Genomic DNA, 13,544 nt, shown 5'->3' on the forward strand with positions numbered 1-13,544 from the left:
AGTTGATGCTGATGTTGTTGCTGAGGGCCTTCAGCAACAGCCGCTTGACCACCCCGAAGCCCACGGCGAAGGCGATGAGCCCCAGCAGCAGCACGATGCCCGTCTGAATCAGGGAACGGATCCACCCAGCGAGGCCCCATCCTTCGAAGAGGGAGTCCAGCCATCCGGCGGACTCCTTTTGGATGTGGTGAATCATCTCCTGCATCCTTGAGATGGAAACTCGGACGTCCTCAGCCTTAGATGACAGGTTCATACAGCAGAGTCCCGCAAACTCCTCGCATCGATGGTTGTGCAACAGTAAAAGAAAATCGATGGCCGCTCGATTTTGCAAGGTTGCCTGTCTCGTCGTTTCCTCATCCGTAAGGAGGTTGCTGAGGGCAGCTGAGGTAAGATTGGCTTGTTTCACAACCCAGCATTCAAGGCCGGCCAATTCATTGAATGCCTGAGCTATGGACAACCACGGGAGGAATGCAGTGGTGACCACGCTCTTAGTTTTAGACCAATGAGTGACTTCATCTTTGCAATTTTCGTCCAATTCGGTGAGATCCGTGTCTCTTTTTTGGTGTGCCAATTGACCTGTCGAATTTAGTCGTTTCCAATGAGCTATCTGTGTTTTGTTGGGTGTAAACAAGCTCAGCTGCCCAAAAGTGCACGGCCCTCCGACCAGGTGAGGGGGGATGCCGGCCCACGCTCGGTCGCCACAAATCAGAAAGACGCCTTTGGGGAGAGCGTGGGGTCGGTGGTCAGGGGTGGAAAAGCCAGGAACGTGGAGGACTTGATCACACCAGTTTTTAGCTAGGTATTCGGGGATTGTTTGGACTATCTTATGTTGAGGGTGGGCGAAAGGGTTGTCAGAAACGTAAAAATGGATACAGTAATAAGCTAAGGAGGACCCGAGCAGCTCCAATTCTTCGGGGTCCTTTTCCATTGGGGGGAATGCCCTCACCCACTTTCTCCAGCGCTCAGGCTCCCTCAGGGTATGGGTGAAGAAAATCCTGGCCCTGGACTTAGTGGGCGGAGCGGAGGCATTGGGAGGTAAAGTGAAGGGAAAAACCTTTAGGGGAAACGGGATCCCCACGAGACAAGACAAAAACGGATTGGCGGCAGAGGAGGTGGACAAACAGAGGTGGTCCTGATTTAAAGATTTTGCGAGAGTTGTCCACACATTGGCGGGAGGCTGAGGAACGACCCAGGCATGCAGGAGACGAGGGGCGATGGAGAGGCCCAGAAGGATGAGGCAGATCGATGGGAACATGCTGGGTGGACCGGTGGTGGTGGGCGCGGTTCTGTAAAACAAACTGAAACGAGAATTAATACTTGAAATTAATTGGGAGGTCCATCCTCCAAAGAAAAAGGGATTCCGTGGAGCCTAGGTATGGGAAGGGAAGGTCATAACAAAACGGTTCGGAGCCGGGGGAAAGGGACCTCCTCCGCCTGCGGAGGGCTGCGTGCCCCACCTGAGGACTTGACGGTCTTTTGTCTGAGGCTTTGGGGACATAAGGCCGGACGAACTTGGAAGGGACCCATCTCAGGCCTGAGGGCGTGGATACGCAAGCGTATCCCCGTCCCCAGGTGACTAAGTCATAGGGTCCCTCCTGCCGCCAGGTCTCTGGATCTTTGACGAGAACTGGCGGCCTTTCCCTGACCTTGCTCTGCTCTGATGCCCCGAAGTGTCTCACGATGGGGGGATTGAGACACTCAAATGAACAGTTCAAAAAGTTCAAAGTAAACAGGGCACGCGCCAGCTGGACCTGGGGGGACTCATACTTGGATGCTGAAAGTTGTTGCTTCAGCATCCGTTTGATGTTTTGGTGAGTCCGTTCCACCACGGCTTGACCTGAGGGGGAATAGGCGATGCCGGTCTTGTGTTCTATTCCCCATTGCTGCAGGAAGCTGGCAAATTCCCTGGAGGTATACCCGGGGGCATTATCGGTTTTAATCAATTTGGGGACGCCCAGCATGGAGAAGGCTTGGACTAGATGTTTCTGAACGTCCTTTGCCTTTTCTCCGGTGTGGGCAGAGGCGAAAACTGCCCCAGAGAAGGTGTCCACGGAGACATGGACGTACTTATGCTTCCCGAAGGAGGGGACATGAGTAACGTCCATTTGCCACACCTCGCAGGACTGGAGACCCCTGGGATTAGCCCCTGCGCTCACCGATGGTAAGGGGAGCGACTTACAGGATGGGCAGGTCGCCACGATGGCCTTGGCCTGGTCTCGGGTTAAGCGGAATTCCCGGACCAGACCAGGCGCATTCTGATGGTGGAACTGGTGGCTGATCTTAGCTTGCTGGAACTTCTCCGGGAGTGGCGCCAGCTGCACGGGGGCGGCCGCTAGGGCATCGGCACGCCGATTTCCCTCGGCCAAGAACCCCGGCAGGTCGGTGTGAGACCTTATGTGCATCACATAAAACGGTTGCTCTCGGTGGGAGATTAGCCTAACCAGCTTTGAGAGCAACTCGTTGAGGGCCTCGTTGGAAACACCTTGCAGGACTGCATCCTGTGCCCTAGATACTACACCCGCTACATACGCCGAATCTGTGACCAAATTGAAGGGTTCAGAGAACCTCTCAAAAGCCCTGACGACTGCGGCCAACTCAGCTAGCTGTGGGGATCCTTCCACCACAGCGACATCAGACTCCCACCGCTGAGTCTGAGGATCCTTCCAAGTCACTACTGACTTGTGGGAGCCTCCGGACGCGTCAGTGAAAACTGTCAGAGCCTTTAGGGGTTTTTTGCTCTGAATCCGTGTTACTTTTAACTCAAATTGGACATCCGAATCAAAAATTTTGTGGGCCGGTCTCAAAACGGAAATTTCGCCCGTGTAGCTATCTAGAGCAAACTGCAAGGATTCATTTTCTCGCAGCAGGTGTTCCAACATGGCCTTGGTGAATTGGCCCGATTCCAATTTTAAAGGTATGTAAATGCACTTAAAGTCCTCACCTGCCAACTCCCGGATCCTCATCCGCGCTTTGCGGATGAGTTCCGCCACCAGTTCTTGTGGCTTGGTCAGCCTTTTGGACCTGCTGTGGCTCAGGAACACCCACTCTATGATTAAGAGGGGGTCCCTTTTGCCTTGGTCCGTGCCCTTTTCCTGGGTCTCCATCCACTGAAAGATGATGCCATGGAGGTGTGGCAGTCTGCCCATGATGATGAATTTGAAGGGCAGGCCCGGATCACACCTGTGGGCCTGCCTGGCAGACATGGCCTCCTGGACCCTTTCTAAAGCAGCTTTGGCCTCTGGGGTGAGCTCCCTGGGAGAACTAGGCTCATCCCCCCCTTTCAATAAATTGAAAAGAGGGGCTAGGTCTTCGTTGGAGATACCTAACCAGGGTCTCACCCAATTTAAAGACCCACACAGCTGCTGGACGTCTGCAAGATTCAGAATTGTATTTTTGATGGCCAATTTTTGCGGGACAATGGTCCGCTTAGTAATTTCCAAACCCAGGTATTTCCAGGGTGGCATCTTTTGAATTTTGTCCTTGCGCAGCTCGAACCCTGCAGCAACCAACGCACTGGTTGTCAGTTCAAGCGCGTGGGTAAGCAGATCGTCATTGGGGGCACAAATCAAAATGTCATCCATGTAATGGTGGATGATCACGCCAGTTGTGGCTGCACGCACAGGGGACAGCAATGAAGAAACGTACCATTGGCAAATACTTGGGCTGTTTTTCATGCCCTGAGGTAGTACTTTCCAATGGTACCTCTTCATTGGGGCTTCTCGGTTGATGGAGGGAACCGAGAAGGCAAACCGCGGCGCGTCATCAGGATGTAGGGGAATTTGGAAAAAGCAATTCTTGATGTCGATGATGGCCAGATTTCAATTTTGAGGCAACATCGCCGGGGACGGCATCCCAGGTTGGGGAGAGCCCATATCTTCGATGACTGCGTTGATGGAGCGGAGGTCGTGAAGGAGCCGCCACTCGTCTTTGCCCGGTTTCTTGAGGACAAAGACGGGGGAATTCCAAGGAGATGTAGTTTCTTGGATATTCCCTTTGGCCAATTGCTCTTCCACGAGCTCTCGGAGCGCTTTTAATTTCTGTTTATTTAGCGGCCATTGCTCCACCCATACTGGGGTATCTGTCAGCCAATTCAGTTTCTGGGTGGGACGCTCCTCAATGGTCGCTGCCCGAAAAACCTGAGGGGTCGGTATGTCAATTGTGACCCCCCATTGGGCCATCAGGTCTCTCCCCCACAAGGGCTCCGTATAATCTAAAACGAATGGGCGTAAATAAGCCGATTGCCCATTCGGCCCCTCAATTTTGACGATGTTTTTCGATTGTTTTGCCAATTGGGTGCCTCCTACTCCTGAAATTTTTCCCGCTACGTTTTGCAGCTCCCAACGCGACAGCCAATCCCGTTCGGGAATGACCGTGACGTCTGCCCCCGTGTCCAGGAGTCCATTGATGTGCTTGAACTCCTGGCCTTTCCACATGTAACAACCCAACTTCGGCCTTTCCCTCCCAATGACCTGGGCCCGGCACACCTGGTAATCCTGTTTGGCAGACTTGCGCCACAAATCCTCAGGGTGCACCGGTGGCCCAGATATTGGAATGGCTTGGGCGATTATCTGGCCCTTGGGAAGGAAAGCCGGAGGGTGGGAGCAGTGCAGCCACAAAACCACTTGATCCGGGTTCTTTGATGTTACACATGGAGCAATGGTGATGTCCAATGGCGTGTATTTTGTGTCCCCAAGGACGATGTACTTACTACGGATGTTCCTCCAGGTCCCTGGGTCGTCAGCGTTGACAGTGACGAAATGCCAGTGGTCGTCCCTCAGATGCAGAGCGTCGGTCAGGGCCAACCTATATGGGGAGAAATTAGAGGTGGTGTTAAGTATTGGCTTGGGCTGGGTTGGGTCTCGACCCAGCCAAGCAGTGGAGATGAACTCCACGTCCTCCCTCATATAGGCTGGTTCGTTCGTCCGGTGTTTGGTCGTGTCCTGTAAAGAAAAGTCCTCAGGCGGGGTGCAAAAGGTGACATTGTCCCTCCCCTTCTCCGATGTTAATTTCCCGACCTCATTTCTGTCTGAGCGCAGGGAGGGACTGCGCTCCTGGATCAGTTTTTTGGTCTAGCCCCCAAGTTGGGGGTAGACCTCCCCTGGTGTTGCCTGTAATTAAAAAACTCCTCCCTGAGGGGACATTTGTTGACCCAGTGTCCCCCCTGCCCGCAGAGGTGGCACTTTTCTGTCTGCGGGGGTCCTCTTGGGGATGCTCCTGGCGGACGACGGATGGCCGATGGTGTGGCCGGCGGCGTCGGGGCGGCGGCGAAGGACACCCTCCTTGATGGTGGTTGAGGGGTCCTCCGCGGATCCTCTGCAGGGACCGTGACCTTCCGAGCACAGACCTGCAACATCGCCTGCAGGGCTCAGTCGGTAGAGCATGGGACTCTTAATCCCAGGGTCATGGGTTCGAGCCTCACGTTGGGCGCCAACTTGCCGCGCTCCCCAGCCCCAAATGCCCTCTGATGTTTCGCTCAACCCCGGCTAGCTCGGCACCTGGGGTGAGGACGGGCAATGAGGCACCTCTCGCTGCACCCTAGTGGGGTTTGAGAGGTGTCCCCGTGGGTCCTGAATTAGCAGCGGCTACCCTATTGGCGGCAAGGAAAAGCCGGAACCAGCTTGGATAAAACTCTTCTTTAATCCGGGGCCAACGTGGCCAACACAAAGAAGATACACAACTGGAAACCCCCCCAAGCTGGAAACCCCCTCAAGCTGGAACCCCGAGTGGGGTTCGGGGCAGGCAATTATAGGTTTCAGGAGGGGAATGGGAGTGGACATCAGGGAGGGAAAAACCAATGGGAGACGGGAAAGGGAATGGCTCCACGGTGGGGTGATTCCGCCTGGCCCAGTGGGAAGGGGACATGGGAGTGGTCCCAGGCCCTCGTCCAATCACTCGGTGCCCAGTGGAGAAGTTTCTGGACAGAGGGGAAGGAACACCGAGTGACGGACAAGGTACCTGGGAGGGGACAGGGGGATGACTTGGCAGTTTTGGGGATGACGGACAGGTATTGGGAAGGCGGGAAAGGAGGACCAGGCGGGAAAACAGAACAAAAGGATGTACCAACATAGCAAATAGGGGAAACCAGGAACAAACCATTGGGGAAATACAAAATTGTAAAACCGTACATAAAATAAATAAAAACGCACCACCACAGTAGACAAATCTCTGTAACATATTCCACATATTCACAATACCAGGTGCAGCATGTTAAGACAAGAATGTTTTTTCATTCTTTCCTGTGATCTTCTCAGGCTTTCTCAGGCGATGCCTGGGAAAGTTGTCTGTTTCTCTCTGAGGCCAGAGAGCTGCTGCCACATCTTAGTGCCATTTTCCGCCTTCCAGGGAGATGCACAATGAATCCATCGATTTGTGTAAAAGCATCTCAGGCTGTCTCCTTGAGTTACTCAGCAAAGAGATGCCATACTGGAACTTCCCTGCCATGGCATTCCTTGTGGAGGTGAGTCTGAAGGCCGGCGCTGCCTCCCAGCTCTCTGCCCTCTCGTAGCCGCAGCTGCCTGGGATGGTGCCCACGCCCTGCGCTGCTGCCTGGTCCCCGCCCTGTGCGGTTCTGGGCTCCTGCCGGCCGGGTCCCCTGTCACTGCCCTGTGCCTTTCAGGTCCTGCATTGCCTGGACTTGAGCGCATGCAGTGACAGCATCATGGATCTCTTGTCGAGACACTTGCTGAGTGAGCACACAGAGATGCGCCGCCAGGTTCTGAGGGCCCTCCTCTTGCTCAGGGATAATCCCTCGCTGGTAAGGAGGGGCAGCAGCTGAAGCCGTGCAGGCAGCGTGGGGCTGGGGAACGCAGTCGCTGGAACTTGGCTGGGCTTCAGGCACTGGGGCAGCCGCTCCCAGCTCTCCTGCCTCCCACTTCAGCTGCCTGAGTGCTGCGGGACAGCCTTTGGCCTCTGGGCCCTGTGGCAGAAGGGTGGCCTTTCACACACCTTTGTTCCAAACAGGCCAAAAGAATGTGGAGCCTGACCGAAGCATTGCAGTGCTCACCAAGGATCCTTGGATGGTTAGAATGGGGCAGTGGCTGAAGCTGTGCTGGGCAAAGCAGCCCCTTGGGCTGGCAGGGCTTCAGGAGCTGAGGCAGCTGCTCCCAGCTCTCCTGCCTCACCTGCCCCAGTGCTTAGGGAAAGGCCTTCGGCCTCTCTGGGATATCACATGGACATCCTCCTCCTATTCCTCCTCTTCATGCTTCTCTGCCTCCTCCTCTTCCTTGTCCTCCTCCTCCTCCTCATCTTCCTTGTGCTTGCCCTAGTCATTGTCGTCTTCCTCCTCCTCCTCTTCCTCCTCCTCCTCTTCCTCCTATTGCTCCTCCTCTTCCTCCTCCCACTCCTCATCCTCTTTGTCAGTGTCCTCCTCCTCCTCCTCCTCCTCATCCTCATTCTCCTCTTCCTCCTCGTTCTCCTCCTCCTCCTCCTCATCATCCTCCTTGTCCTCATTCTCTCTCTTCCTCCTCCTATTCCTCCTCCTCATCTTCCACCTCCTCTTCGTCGTCATTGTCGTCGTCATCGTCCTCCTCCTCCTCGTCCTCCTCTTCGTCCTCGCCCTCGTCATCCTCGTCCTCCTCCTCGTCCTCCTCCTCCTCCTCATCCTCGTTCTCCTTGTCCCCTGCATCTTCATCCTTTTCCTCATCCTCATCCTTCTCCTCCTCGTCCACGTCCTCATCCTTCTTCTCCTCCTCCTCCTCCTCGCTGTCCTCCTCCTCCTCATTCACATCATCCTCCTTGTCCTTGTCCTCTCGCTTCCTCCTCCTCTTCCTCCTCTTCATGCTTCTCTGCCTCCTCCTCTTCCTTGTCCTCCGCCTCCTCCTCATCTTCCTTGTGCTTGCCCTAGTCCTCGTCGTCCTCCTCCTCCTCTTCCTCCTCCTCGTCTTCCTCCTCGTCCTCCTCGTCCTCCTCCTCGTCCTCGTCCTCCTTGTCCTCGTCCTCCTCCTCCTCGTCCTCCTCCTCCTCCTCCTCCTCCTCCTCCTCCTCCTCCTCGTCCTCCTTGTCCTTGTCCTCCTCCTCGTCCTCCTCCTCATCCTCGTCCTCGTCCTCCTCCTTCTCCTCCTCCTCATCCTCCTCGTCCTCCTCGTCCTCCTCCTCGTCCTTCTCGTCCTCCTCCTCGTCCTTCTCGTCCTCCTCGTACTCCTCCTTGTCCTCTTCCTCGTCCTCCTCCTCGTCCTCCTTGTCCTCCTCCTCATCTTCCTCCTCGTCATCCTCCTCGTCCTCCTCGTCGTCCTCCTCCTCCTCTTCCTCCTCCTCATCTTCCTCGTCCTCCTCCTCCTTATCCTTCTCCACATCCTCATTCTCATCCTCTTTATCCCGCTATTCCTCCTCCTCCTCCTCGTCTTCCTCCTTGTCCTCCTCGTCCTTCTTATCCTCCTCATCCTCGTCCTTTTCCTCATCCCTGTCCTACTCCTCATCCTTCTCCTCCTTATCCTCCGCATCCTTATCCTCCTCATCCTCCTCATTGTCCTACTCATCCTCATTCTCCTCATTCTCCTCCTCCTCATCCTCCTCCTCTTCCTCCTCCTCATCCTCCCCATCCTGCTCATCCTCGTCTTCCTCGTCCTTCTCCTCCTGGTCCGCCTCATCCTTGTCCTCCTCCTCTTTATTCTGCACCTTGTCCTCCTCCTCCTCCTGTTCATCTTCCTTTTCCTCCTCCTCCTCCTCCTCCTCCTTGTCCTCTGCATCTTCATCCTTTTCCTCATCCTCATCCTTCTCCCCCTCATCCTCGTCCTCATCCTTCTTCTCCTCCTCCTCCTCCTCCTCTTCATTGTCCTCCTCCTCCTCATCCTCATCATCCTCCTTGTCCTTGTCCTCTCTCTTCTTCCTCCTATTCCTCCTCCTCGTCTTCCACCTCCTCTTCGTCGTCGTCGTCCTCCTCGTTGTCCTCCTCATCGTCCTCCTCATCCTCTTCCTCCTCCTCCTCCTCGTCCTCCTCCTTCTCCTCCTCCTCATCTTCCTCGTCCTCCTCGTCCTCCTCCTCACCCTTCTCGTCCTCCTCGTCCTCCTCCTCATCTTCCTCGTCGTCGTCCTCATCGTCCTCCTCATCCTCCTCGTCGTCGTCGTCCTCCTCCTCCTGTCCTCCTCGTCTTCCTCGTTCTCCTCCTCCTTGTCCTCCTCATCCTCCTTATCCTCCTCATCCTCGTCCTTTTCCTCATCCTTGTCCTACTCCTCATCCTCCTCCTCCTTATCCTCCGCATCCTTATCCTTCTCATCCTTCTCATTGTCCTCCTCATCCTCATTCTCCTCATTCTCCTCCTCCTCATCCTCCTCCTCTTCCTCCTCCTCATCCTCCCCATCCTGCTCATCCTCGTCTTCCTCGTCCTTCTCCTCCTGGTCCTCCTCATCCTTGTCCTCCTCCTCTTTATTCTCCACCTTGTCCTCCTCCTCCTCCTGTTCATCTTCCTTTTCCTCCTCCTCCTCCTCCTCCTCCTCCTTGTCCTCTGCATCTTCATCCTTTTCCTCATCCTCATCCTTCTCCTCCTCCTCCTCCTCCTTGTTGTCCTCCTCCTCCTCATCCTCATTATCCTCCTTGTCCTTGTTCTCTCTCTTCCTCCTCTTATTCCTCCTCCTCATCTTCCACCTCCTCTTCATCGTCATCGTCCTCTTCGTTGTCCTCCTTGTCGTCCTCCTCATCCTCCTCCTCGTCCTCCTCCTCATCCTCCTTTTCGTCCTCCTCCTCGTCCTCCTCCTCCTCCTCGTTCTCCTCCTCATCCTCCTCCTCGTACTCCTCCTCGTCTTCCTCGTCCTCGTCCTCGTCCTCGTCCTCGTCCTTGTCCTCCTCCTCCTCCTCCTCCTCCTCCTCCTCGACCTCCTCATCCTCCTTGTCATCTCCATCTTCATCCTTTTCCTCATCTTCATCCTTCTCGTCCTCATCCTCGTCCTCATCCTTCTTCTCCTCCTCCTCCTCCTCGTTGTCCTCCTCCTCCTCATCCTCATCATCCTCCTTGTCCTTGTCTGAAGAGAGCTTGGCAGAAGAATGGTTGTACAGCAGGGGACATGATGCTGTAAAATTAATCCAAGTAGGGAGGGCTACGTGACTGCCGCAAGGTTCGCATGACCCTGAAGAGCAGATGGTGTGCAGAAAGCAGGATATTGAAACTGCTTGCTATGTAGAACTAGATAGAGAAGAACAGAGAAGTGCTAAGCTGTTCTAACTGCAAGGCCAGCTGGACAGGCAAGTATCAAACACAAAGATAGTTTTAAGATAACAATACAAGTCACATAGCAACCAATCATGAGCTCGGCTTTTGCAATATGTATGAGCTAATTAACGAACATATATAAACTGTGTAATCTGTCACAATAAACTGAGACTTGATGATCATGATAGCATGAGTCTTGTCTCCCGCGGCACCCTCCAACACAAGTGCCCCGGCAGTGGGAACCACAACTCATCAGGTTTGTGTCCTTTGCGCTCAGGGATGGTGACACTCGGAGGCACAGAAAGGTTTCTTGCCAACAAACACAAGTTGAACATTTGAACAGTTTAATAACCATCACAGCTCTTCCCTCAGCTCTCTGGGATGTCCCTGCAGCATCTGACATGTCCCCCACACCCAAGGCATTTCTGTACAGGAACAGCTTCAGATAAAGACATAAGAAAAGGTAGTTCTTTGATATATATAAGCACAATAAGCATGTTGACTGATATGGTATTTATATTAACCTCTGAAAGACTGGGCAACTTCTGGAAGCTCAAAGCATGAAACCAGTCAGTTGAGAGGCACTTTAATGACCAGAAACCATCTGGTGAATGATCTGGGAGCAGCAGGAAGGACATAAATCCAGTTGGACTAGTGATGACCTTAGACATGGCCATTTAAACAGGAGAGCTGGAAACACCTGAAGGAAGAGGGAGAGGAAATAATAAACTGAATATTAGTGACACAAGTAGAAGGCAATGTCAGTATTTCTCCTCCTGCCAACAGTACACTTCTAGGAAATTCCTGTTCCAGGTGGGAAAACTTTGCCATTTCTTAAATATACTGAAGTAACCCAGATAATAAAAATTTGATTCCATAACATGAAATGTATGAGTATTAACATCTGGGCCCCTTTCCAGGCAGACATCAGCTGTGTGCCCATGAACAGGCAATGCCACTTGTGCCCTGAGGTGCTGAGCTGGGACTGGATCTCTCAGAGAGGAGCTGAGGGAAAGCAGAGCACCTTGCAAGCTGCAGGTCCCTGCCAGCCCCACAGGGCTCCTGTGCCATCAACATCTGCTCTGCTCCAGTCTGGAACAGGGCCCAGCACGGTGCCGGGACCATCAGAGAGCTGAGGTGTCTGCTGGAATTCCATGCTCTCGCCATGGCGCATCAGCCCTGCATTTCCCTGCTCCAGCCTTGGTCTCCAGCACAGCCATGGAGGCTCTTTGGGCTCCTGAGTGTTCCTGCAGCCCCCAAGGGCAGCTGAGCTCTGCCTTGGGCACAGGCAGCCCTGGCCAGCGCAGGCCATGCTCAGCAATTCCTTGTCTGTGCCCGGCCTTGCTGCCAGCCCCGGCAGCGGCTGCGTGGCCCCTCTGTGGCCCTGTGCTGGCCCAGCCATGGTGCCACAGCCCCTGTGCAGCCCAGCCCAGGACAGGAGCATTGCGGCTGGGAATGGCCCCTGTGCCGTGGGGCCCTGGGCAGCCTTGGGGCTCTGTGCCCCATGGCCTCCCTGCTGGGCAGCCTCTGCCAGCTCCTGCAGAGCCCGTGGCACCTGTGGGGCTGCACAGACAGCCCTGCCCGGGCTCTGCCGGCCTCTGGGCCAGCAGAGAGGCGGCCAGGGCTGGCCATGGCCGGGAACAGGCCCTGAGCCCCGCAGGAGGATGGAGCTGGGCCACAGCCAAACTCAGCCCAGGGCAGAGCTGGGCTCAGCAGCCAGGGCTGCCCAGGGCTGGCACAGACAGAGGCTGGCGCTGACAAATGTCCTGGGCCCCTCCCTGCTCTGTCCATGCCCCAAGGGCACAGAGCAGCCTCCTCTCTCGGGCTCTTGCCTGTTTTCAATGCCTGCCCAGGCGCTGGCCCTGCCCCACAAGGCCTGGGCTGAGTCCTGCCCCTGCCCGCTCAGGCAGGCTGAGATGGACACTGATGGTTCCTGTGCCAGGCTCTCCCAGCCCAGCCCAGCTCCCTGCCAGCTCTGCCAGCTGCCCTGAGCTCTGGGCAGCACCAAGGGCCTCTCCCCAGCACAGCCCAGCCGGCTCTGGCCCCACAGCTCTGCTCAGCCCAGGCTGCTCTGGGCACTGCCCCACGGCCTCAGCCCCTGCCAAGGGCACAGCAGCAGCTGCAGCTCAGCCAGGACTCAGCCCCACCATGGGGGAAGGGGCTTGGCCAAGGCCAAAGGAGCTCCCTGGCTGCCCTGCTCCCCTCTGCCTGAGGTGCTGAGAGCTCTGCAGCCCCTCCTGCCATCCCATCTGCCCAGGCCAGCACAAGAGCCCCGGCCCTGGGGCCCTCCAGAGCTGCTCCTGCTCCAGGCCCAGGGCCCATCCCAGAGCTGGGGCAGCCACAAAGCTGTGCCCATTTCTGCTCATTGCTGCTCTGATGGGGATGTATCCTCAGTCACTTGGGGGTTGCTGATGATTTTTACTGCTCCAGATGCCTCTTCTTTCTTGAGCTCTTCACTTCTGGAATTCATTTACAAAAGCTCATAAACATTTGTTCAAGATGCCTGAACAGGTACTGGTGAGGCTCAGAGGCACAGAAAGGTTCTCTTCATGGCCAACAGACCATGGATGAACAGGACACAATTTAATAACAATCACGCTCTTCCCTGAGCTATGTGCAACATCCCAGAAGTGTCTAATGAGTCCAGCATCCACAAGTGATTTCCATACTAAAATTAATTTTAGACAAACATGGTTCTGTGATAGATATAAACACAATTAAGTTCTTGTATCAGGATGCTCATCCTGGAGTGGGGGCAATACAACTCAAACAATTCCAGGTACTGATTTTTTAATGGGAAACAGCCCTTAAAAACAAAGGAGTCCAGGAAGGATGGACATAGTTCAAGACTGTAATCTTAAGGGGGAAGGAGCAGCCCATCCCAGTGTGGCAAAAGATGAGCTGGTGAGGAAAATGACTGTCCTGGCTGCCCATGGAGCTTTTGTGGGAACTTAGGGGAAAGAAGAGGGTGCATCAACTTTGGGCAGAAGGTCAGGCAACTTAGCAAGCGTTTAAGGATGTTGTTAGGTAATGTAGGAAAAAAAAAAGGAAAGAGGTGAAATCTCAATTAGAGATTAACCTGGCCACTTCTGTGAAAAATAATAAAAAAGGTGTCTATGAATAAGTTAATAGCAAAACGTGGTATAAGGGGAATTCTACTCTTTATTGGATGAAGTGGAGATTAGAGTAACTAAAGAAAAGGAAAAGGCCAAACTACTTAATAACTTGTATGTCTCAATTTTCATTTTATGGAGAGGTTGTCCTCAGGACAAGCTTTCTCCTGAGCTAGTAGATGGACACAGGGAGCACAACAGCCCCCTGTAATCCAGGAGAAAGCAGCTGCTGACCTGCTGAGCCACTCAGATGCTCACAGGTGGATGGGATGGGATACATCCTAGGGGG

Source organism: Lonchura striata, chromosome 10 (genome assembly GCF_050655825.1).
Source record: "Lonchura striata isolate lonStrDom1 chromosome 10, ASM5065582v1, whole genome shotgun sequence".
Classification (NCBI taxonomy): domain Eukaryota; kingdom Metazoa; phylum Chordata; class Aves; order Passeriformes; family Estrildidae; genus Lonchura; species Lonchura striata.